We start from the raw sequence: 10000 nt of genomic DNA on the forward strand, positions 1-10000 counted from the left end.
TAATGCAAAACCAAAGCAATTCGCTAATTACTTTTTACACTCAATTGAAAACCGCTCTAGTCTATTTGAGGGGAACCAATTCACATATTGTTTTTCTTTTTTTGTTTTTTTTTTTTTGTTTTTTTAAGTGAGGAGTATAAACCGGTCTACCCAGGCGAGAAGCAGAGAAGGGCACCAACAAATTCAATTCGGTTCCAGCAATCGAAACTTAAACACACAACGATAGTTGACAAATACTCTCACCACTGCGCCAACAATACCCCTTGGAAAGGAAGTTAGAGAACTGATAACAAAAAAAGGCTAGAACATTCCTTTAAACTTCTGGACAAAGGAAGTGTGGAGAAGGCGTATCTGAACCTAACAAACAGAGACTGACTGACCTCTTCATAAAATGTGGGGTTTGTACAGTGATGGACCACAGCTGCATATGCGTGTGTAGTGAATCCAGGACTTCCTTTTCTTCTTGTAAATACACTACAAAACCAACAGTTCACTCAACAGTTGCAAAAATCCATTCATACAATAGAAAGCTTACGGTGACAACAATTGCTACGAGAATGTAGCATAAAGTAGGTTATCTGCAAGTACAGCTGTACAATATATACCAAGGTATGGTCTGAATTCCACTGAGTGCACATAGTTATAGAAGTTTAAGAACTCCTGTCAAGTGCTCTGTTCATGTGCACTCTTCCACAGACTATTAATTTTGGTCATTTTATACGAAGTTGCTATGCAGAGCTAGGTCAGAAAACAACTTCTTTCTTTTCTATACTGGTATTGCCACTGTCATCATCATTGTATCTTGCTGTTGACAATTCATCTTAGAAAAATTTAATGTCAGAACAAAAACCTTGAATGCTGACGTATATGCCTTCTGTTCATAAGTAGCGCTAAAATACACTCGTGTGCTTCATTGTTAAGGCGTTTGTCTAAAATACAATTGTACATTGTAAATACGACCTGACTTCTGATGATCAGGTCATCTTTACATGTACCAAATAGTTGATAACCCTCTTAACAAAAAGGGCAAGAAGATCTGGTAACAAAATGCAGTAATTTCACATGAGTTATTTAGAGGTTCTACACCAACTGTTGGTTTGCCTAGAGTTGACAACCCACAACTTACTGCACTAACAAGTTTGATGCTCAAACCACAGAGCCACCTACATTGTACATGCACTTCAGACTCACCTAGCAGTCCATCCGAATGGCATACCATATTGTCCCAGTACTGGCTCTTGCAGCAGATTTCAGCTAGTTTGTGTGCTTTCTGTGAAGCTTTTTTGGTGTCTCCAGACTTGAGGTATGGTTCAACACAGGAACCAATACTGCCACGTATTAAAGACTTTCTTTATTCTGACCATCAAATAAACCTCTTGGTTGGGTTCAGTTATGGAGAATATTGCCTAATCACATAATTTATCAAGAACACAGGGACAACTCATTAATTTTTGTTTGAGCAAGTTAGATGCTGCTATTGTGTTGGTACCGGTAAATTTACAGGCTCTTGAAGTTTCACTGTTTGAGTTGTCACTTGACAAATACAGATTTTACTGTCACTGTCTTTAATAAGCCAGACGATTTGAGTTGCCAATGGGGGCCACTTCAGGGATGAATGGGTTAAGGACGGTGCCTGCTAATTCAAAGGGATTTTTGGTGCAGTTTACTGAATATGCAGGAAAAGCAGATCTTAACAAGTGTTATTGAAATCCAAAAAGGAAATGGGGGTAACCACGCATTTTTCGAAGATAATTAATCAGCAAATTATTTGTAAACAGCTGTAAAATACAAAGCAATGTATGGTGTTCTTTTCCAAATTGAAACTTAATTATCTCTGAAAAATGCATGGTTATCCCCAATTTTCATTTTGGATACCAAAAGCACTTGCTAAGGTCTGCTTTCTCTGCATAGTTTTAACCACGCAAAAATATCCCGGCATTAATAAGCACCACCCATAGGAAATCCGAGTTTCTCAAGATGCGCAGAACATATGCGCAATAACAATAGTAGGCACTGTCCTTAAAAGCCCAATTTCCAGTAAGACAAGCACTGGTCCAGAAATCGATGTCTATCCAAAAGAATCAATAAACGCCTTGTACATACAAGTGCAAATTAGAGTTTATGATGCAAGCAGCATACAAGAAACCAACATGCAACTGCATTACTTTGTCCAGTTTCTAACAGGTGAGAGCAGGAGCAACATACATGTACACCCTGTAAGTGCTGACATATAGGTGTACAGGTGAAATAGGCACAAGACTGACAAGCCTGTTCTCGAAATTAGCAGGTAGCTGCAGAGCAGCAAGTATAACTTTTAACGGCTCTCTATGCATGCCCTAATATGCGAGGCTGTCTTGAATTCCCATTTCCTAATCCCCCATTTTATTTTAATTTATTACCTTCCTGGGACAGCTGTACATTGTACTTCACCTCCTGACTTTCACTAGGGTTGACAATGCCATTTGAGAGACCATTCTCAATCAGGTCTGACACTCGAAGCATATTGCAGATGCATCATTGAGATCACAGCGAAAATCCTCAGAAATTTTTATTCACTTTTTAGCATCAGACAAAGAAATAGAATAAAAAATGGTTCAATGTTAACTTCATATCCATTGGCTACAGTTCTCAACAAACGACACTTGAAATCCTCACATTCCACCACCACACGCATACCAAAATGTTCACGAAACACTTTTGCATCAATCCTTGAATCATGATAATTCACACGTCACAGGCACCATTATTATCCAAGTGATGGACAAGAGAAAAGAGTTTCTTTTTTCCATCCTTCCTTCGCTTTGCATTCAACACCTCTGTTTCTCTGGCAAATTCAAGAAGTTCTGGATGTAAATTACTACTCTGAAAACTTTCTCGCAAAGACTGATGGAGTCTTAATTTGCACCTGTGTACATATCAATTCCCGTAACTTTACACAATGCTGTTATCCATGAGTACATTTCAGACTGGCTGTCAGCAATCAAACTGTACAGTTTGTCTTGGATGTGACGCTAAAACCATACATTCGTCCTTTCACCCCCTGAAAAGATGTAACAAAGACAAAAATTAATATAATGCTAAATCTCAGCCAGTTAGTGTAACAGTGTAATGTGCATGAAGGGGGGTTTCAATAAAATTTGAAGTTGGCAGCTTTGAGTAGATTAACCAACTCTTGTCATGAATTTACTGATCAGAATCATTCTTTTGGTTTGAAAGAATCTGTCTTTAGCTTTACTTCAATTGAGGGAAAAAGTATCTAACTTTTCTGAGTGGAGTGACAGCTGTCGGTACTTTGAGATCAATGTGCCTGTAAGAGATTTAATTTATTTTTAAGATAAAATTTCGAGAAGGGATTTTCACACTGCAATCACGCAAAGATTGCTCCATCAGGGGCTGACATTTCATTGGCCACCTGAGAATTTACTTGATAACTGACCAATCACAATGCTGGTTTGTTTGCTGGTTCGATCTTTGCACTGTATTACCTCAGTCTTTTCTGCACAGTATTACTGTTGGGACCTTAATTACACTCTCAGCACATTGTTGTAAACTGTTCAGTGACGATATTATTATTTTCTGACGGGGAAAACGAACTTTTTTAGAAAAGATCGTGCTATCTTAAAAAACATGCTGTAATGTTTACCAGTTCTAGAACATTCTGAGATCGCCCTGGTGAAAATCTTCAAAGGATCTTTAAGGATCTTCAAAGATCGTCATAAAGATCTTCAAGGATCCTAATAAAGATCTTAGAAAAGATCCTCAAAATTCCTTGCAAAGATCCTCAAGGATCTCGGCCAAGATCCTTAAAGATCCTCAAGGATCTTGCCAAGATCCTTGAGGAACCTCAAGAATCTTGCCAAAGATCCTTGAGGATCTTTAAGGATCTTCAAGGATTTTAAAAGATCTTTTGAGGATCTTGTTAAGATCTTTGTGGATCTTTCCTGAATGTTACCAAGGAATTTAAAAAAAATCCTCAAGGATCTTTATTATTTTAAAAGATCCTTTGAGGATCTTGTTAAGATCTTTGTAGATCTTTATGAATCTTACCAAAGATCTGTAAGGATCTTCAATAATCTTACCAAAGATCTTCAAAGATCCTAATCTATCCTTGAAAATCTTGTCAAGATCTTTGTGATTATTTTGGGTATATTCAGTATTCTTACCAATGATCTTCAAGGATGTTTGGGGCTCCATTAAAGAACCAAGAGTACTGCCAATTATGGCTTTGATTCACCTCACGGTTAAGATAAGTGCCAGGATGTCATATGGAAAATCTGAAACATGCTAATTTAAAGTGAATTTGGAAATGGCCAATTCCTATTAACTACATGTACCGTGAACAACAACAACAACAACAACAATATGGCACAAACATCATTTAAACTTTCTTTATTTGCATAGATGTGTTTATCATTGTCAAAATCATAAAAAAAATGGAGATTAAGGATACAATAATGTAGGGCTGGAAACAAAAACCTAGTAAGTGACAATTTTTGGTCAATTTTTAGTTTTGCACAAAACTAGCCTAAATAGACCTTTTTCTCTTGTACATTTTGTTTTCCCAATACAAATCATGTGATAATACTCAGGAGGATTAGTCCTTGTTTTGCTCATTAAAAAGAGTGCATGCAAGCATGAATATGTCTGCCTCATCATCAATCCAATTTTGATCGGGGTTTATCCCCGTAAACGGGGCTGGCTGGATTTACATACAAAAGAAAAAAGGAAAACCAATTAACCTCCTGAGTATTATGACATAATCTGTATTGGGAAAACAAAATGTACAAGCAAAAACAGTCTATTTTGCAAGTTGACTGGAAATGAACTTACATTGCCCTGGTATTGTTTTTATCCGATTTGAGCTTTTTTCGAGAAATAAACTATGCAAAAATACTATTGGCTTTGCATTTGCAAATCAACACCTACCTTTCATTGTTTGATTAAAATTTAATAGCACAAGCTTTATGCAACTCTATGCGTCGGTAGCTCATCCGAATGATGCGCACAGCGAAGTACACAGCAGCTTGGTGGTTTGAGTCACCGATCAGACTTATTATTTTTCTTTTGTTTGCACAGAGATGTTTCTCTCGTTTTTCTTTTCTTGATTTTCTCTGCGATTTTATCGATCTTTGTTAAATTTAAGTTACATGAGACATGCACAAAAAAATAAATAAATAACTCTGATCAGTGGCTCAAACCACCGACCTGTCGTGTACTTTGCTGTGCATATCATTCAGTTGAGCTATCGACACACAGTCATATTAGTTTATACTTGCCATTAAATTTTAATGGAACAATAAAAGGTAAGTGCCGCTTCTCTGATTCCATTGTTTTCAAACAGGAAGCCAATTGTATTTTTGCATAGCTTATTTCTTGAAAATAAAGCTCAAATTGCATAAAAAATTACCAGAGCAATGTTCTTAAGTTCATTTCCAGTCAACCTGCAAAATTTGGACCAGTTTTCAGCACTAAAAGTTGGCCAAACATTGTCACTTACTAGGTTTTTGCTTCCAGCCCTTCTATTACAGCAGTTGCAACCCCACACTAATTATTATTTTTTTCCCTCCATTGTGAACAAGTCATGTAAGTCATATATTTAATACTACAGTGACAATATTTGCTTGATAAAGGTACAGTAAAAACCTAAATAAATTATACAGTGTAAGAACCAAGTTTTTCCAAGCTACAGTCTGTAGGCTAAGGCTAGGCTACAGACTGTACTCAGGTTCTTAGAATAAAATAATGAGGTTTTGTCATTGGTGGGTATGGCCTATTTTGGGCCATTTCTGAAGTTTGTACAAAGATTTGCATGATAAACAGAACAAAACTAAAGCAACATTAAAACAATGGTACTATGTTGCTGCTGGGAAAGCATGGTACTTGTAGAGCTTGTTATATTAAATTTGTGTATTCAGTGTTTGACTAAATTAATAAGAATCCATTTCAAAATTGTAGGCTAAAATAGGACTGTCTTAGCCAAAAACGTTCTTACTAATGTAAAAGTTCTTATATGTGGGTTCCTGTTTTATTTCTGTACACCGTCATTGCCATCACTGTAGTTGTTGCATAATAATACCTAACATAAGCTTAGCTTACAGGATTAGAGTAACTACAACATTTTTTTCGCTTTGTACCTAAGCTTGGTTTCCTCTGGACAATGCGATTTAAAGATACATAGTATTATAATTATTGTCTTTTTCCAACCTCTTCAAAAATTCAAGGCAGTGACAACTTGACTACAATGCTATAAAAAGTGCTCATTGCAGTGGTTTAATGGTGACTTGAGTACAACAGCAATGGAGTCTAAAACAAAAGAAGCATATATATATTTTTTAAATCTGGGTTCTCATTGCTTACATAACAGAATATCGTGGACTTTGGTCACCAATTACAGACCACTTATCATGAAATTTCATGCACCATATCCCAGAAGAAATCTCTGCACCCAATGGAAGTGTCAACATTTGGCTGTTTATGTAGGAACACTCAGATCAGACTCAATGTAACTAAATCAAGCGTTCTTTTGCGTTTTAAACCGGGATAATTAAATTCAATGTGAATGTCCATTTCCTTGGCTTCGCTTTTTGTCGGTTATTTTTCTGAAGGATTATGAAAACCTTCCACTACAAGCTTCGTTATTTGTAAACAGAAAGACACTTCGCAAAACGTTACAACGCCCGCACTTTGTATTAAGCTTATAAATTATAGAGCATTACTTGCACTTTGATTTATAGGACAAAAGCCCATGGAATTAGCATCAAAATTGTTTTATCCAACGCTTACCTCTTTAGGTGAGTTATTATCAGCAATTCCTTCCGGTGGACAAGCATTTTACATTGTAAAAGAACTAAAATATGATAAGGACTTGCAGTAAACCGAAAATCGAAATAACCGCCATCGATCTGTGGCTGGTGTGAGCCCGCAATTTTTGGTGCTGGCCTACTGCTGACCAGAGCGGCTCAAATCCAAGATGGCTGATCTTCAATGATGTTCGAGGGGATCGTTTAAGGGTTTTTCCCGCTGGTTCAAGAACAAACGCCATACTGAAAAGTGAAGAAAGTCATTCGAAGGTCATCAAGTGAAGCTTGCTTTGAGAAAGTTTAAGTTTTAGTAATCTCAGTGAAGTGAAACAGAACATGCGTCACCCATTGCTCCCACTTCACTTCCGTTTCCAAGTTTTGGACGATGGTTTTCTTCAAATTATAACTGGGATAGATGAGCTGACGGTCAGGTTACAATGTTTTCAGACTGGACATGCAACTTAATGTTAACTTCATTTTAAGTTAGTGCATGTAAATAAGTAAACGATCTCTTATAGAACAAACAATTGGTTTATTTGTATTTGATGCATTTTTTGGCTAGACAATGAAGTAATGATCCTTGTATAAACAAGAGCAATAGCACTTTCTTTAGTGATGTTTTGCGTTCCGGTTCTTGTCACTTAACCCATTGTTATTTAATAAAATTTTAATAAAATGATTCTTTAGTCAGAATATATTGATAAAATCTAATAAGGTACCGTGCAACATAACGCAATTGGGTTTTTGTTTCACTAATTTTTCTATTAATTGGTATAAATGAACTCCTTTTACTCCTTTAGATTATTTCTCAGTTTCGACAGTCACAACCTTTAATAACTTCTTGAGACAAAAAAGGTACAGGACATTATTTAATTGAGGCATCAACAGGTTCTCCCTAAAGCTTTTGAAGACGACTCCCAAAAAAGATCCTTTAAAAAAATCCCGAAAAGATCTTTAAGATGAATCCCTTTAAAATCTTAATGGTGTTCAAGAACCCCCTTTAAAGATGCAATGGTAACTAATTTCATTGTAATTACTGAGTTCCCCCAAACATCTGTCTTAGATCTTTGAGGATCTTTAAGGATCCTGATAGAAATCCCATTAAGGTCCTCAAGAATTCCTTGAGGATCTTTCATGGATCCTAAGGAGATCCTTTGATTGATCCTCAAAGGATCTTTATAAAGATCCTAAAAGATCCTCGAGAATTGTTTGAGGATCTTCCAAGGATCCTAAAAAGATCCTTTGACTGTTCTTGAAAAGATCTTTATCAAGATCCATGAAGATCCTCAAGGATGTCATGAAGATCTTTGAAAGACCTCTTTGATTAGATTACAAAGATCTTTCCAAAGATCTTTGAAAGATCCTTAAAGATTAATAGAGGATTTATCAAGGATCTTCAAAGATCTTAATAAAGATCTTTTCAAGATCAGTCAAAAGATCCTTTCAAGATCCTTGAAAGATTCTCAAAGAATTCTTGAGGATCTGTAAGGATCCTTACCAAGATTTTGAAACTTATTCTCACTAGGATCTTTGTAAGATCCTCACAGGATCCTCACTGGCTCTTTGGGGATCTTTACAACTCCTAATTGCAATTGAAGATCTTTAAAGAACTTTCAAAGATCCTTCAAGGATCCTTGAAAGATCCTCATCTTCAAAGATCTTTTGCAGGTCCTTGAGGATCTTTAAGGATCCTTGAAGATCTTCAAGGATCCTCTGAGGTTTTTCACCAGGGCGAGTTGATAGGTGGCAGTTGCACGAAAATATTAATACTACATGTATTAAGTCTTTCCATTTTTACTTTCTCAATGTTTTGAGTATAAATTAAAGTATTAAAATTGCCAGCTGTGTTTTGCGGAGTCTCTGAAGATTTTTAACAATTAGCTAGAACTGCATTTCAATTCGCCAATCAGAATGGAGAAATGTTTCTAATAGATGTAACTATATTATTTTTAAAGGTACACTGTACACTGTATTATACATGTAAAAATTGCCCCAGACAATACCTTTGAGATGTGTGTACATGTACATGTACATGCATCTAAGTAAAGCATACCCCTGGTCTTGCTGGTGTTTGTCTCGTACTAAATAAGAATATGAGAAGCAGTATAAGACCTGTTAAAACAATTACTGTATAATGGGCCTTTTGCAGCTTGTGATCACATGGTGATGGTACAAAAACCGCCCTACTGGAGAGCAAGTTGCGCACTGGGACATCTAAAACAAACTAAGCAACTTAATCGTTCGATGCTGATCGAGAGTTTGATCAATTAACTGATCCGTTTACGAATTTTCCTAAACTATTTGAATGGTATATAGGCAGTTCGCTTGGAGATATTGATGATCCATTCGTGCGAACCCTTCACACAATTTCAAAACCGTTTGTTACTCGTTCAGTGTCCGTGCGTTTTCAGCTGTTAAAGTATCCATTTTGCCTTTCAAAGTCACATTCCTCTAGGTCCAAACTGTTATTACTAGCTTGCTTGTTGGTTTTTAACAGGACCTTTCCATTAGGACCCATTCCTCAATGCAAAACAAAATTTAAAAAATGAAACATTCCCACATTTGTTAGAGGTCTATATCCCCTCTCCCCCTCCCCCTTTACACCACACACACTCACAAAGTACTGCACAGAAAGGCTGTTCCAGGTTTACTCAGCCTGTAATTTGCTCATTGAAAAACAGCATGTACAACTGTAATTATTGAATAAGAATCAATTTTTGGAGTTAAATGGAGCTCAATGTCCTTTCAATCAAATTGCATACTGCAATACAATACAAATTATATTAATTAACCAATAAAGGTACGTAACAAGTTTACTTTATATGGCCCTCAAGTTCATAAGCAATCTCTCATCTAGTCCTTAAAAACAAGAGCCTTCTTTTTCTTTACTTTTGAAAAAGATGATGTTGGTGCAGCTACTTTTAAAAACCATTAATGAGCTACACACATTTTGTCTTTAGCCATGCAGACACTGTTCTAAAGTAGATCATTTTTCCCATTTAGAAAAGTTTTGATGTAAATTAAGACATATCAACTTGAAGGGTGCAAACAAAATTAGCATTGCCCACCTAATGAAGTCATTACTGATTCTGACAGCTCCCCGTCTTCATCACTATCATCACGATCCTCATTCTCCTCCTCCTCATCCTCCGCATCAATCATCATAATCATCATCAATACCAGAGTCAACTGCAAGAAGA

General features: G+C 36.4%; 1 protein-coding gene across 3 annotated transcripts in view; it reads right to left on the reverse strand.

The window, feature by feature from the left end:
* The window catches only part of LOC138030019 (dedicator of cytokinesis protein 9-like), a 62715-nt gene that overhangs the window by 41432 nt on the left and 11283 nt on the right, over nucleotides 1-10000 (reverse strand). The window contains exons 5-9 of one of the 3 annotated variants that reach the window (XM_068877870.1): nucleotides 9869-9989; nucleotides 8804-8881; nucleotides 2400-3040; nucleotides 1192-1406; nucleotides 381-474 (exon numbers count right to left, since the gene is read on the reverse strand). The gene's annotated coding sequence lies outside the window, so the exon portion shown is untranslated. Of the gene's footprint in view, nucleotides 1-380; nucleotides 475-1191; nucleotides 1407-2399; nucleotides 3041-6204; nucleotides 6304-6783; nucleotides 7453-8803; nucleotides 8882-9868; nucleotides 9990-10000 lie in introns of those variants that run through there. The other 2 variants (XM_068877872.1, XM_068877871.1) reach the window with 2 other exon arrangements.

This window comes from Montipora capricornis, chromosome 13 (assembly GCF_036669925.1).
Source record: "Montipora capricornis isolate CH-2021 chromosome 13, ASM3666992v2, whole genome shotgun sequence".
Lineage (NCBI taxonomy): Eukaryota > Metazoa > Cnidaria > Anthozoa > Scleractinia > Acroporidae > Montipora > Montipora capricornis.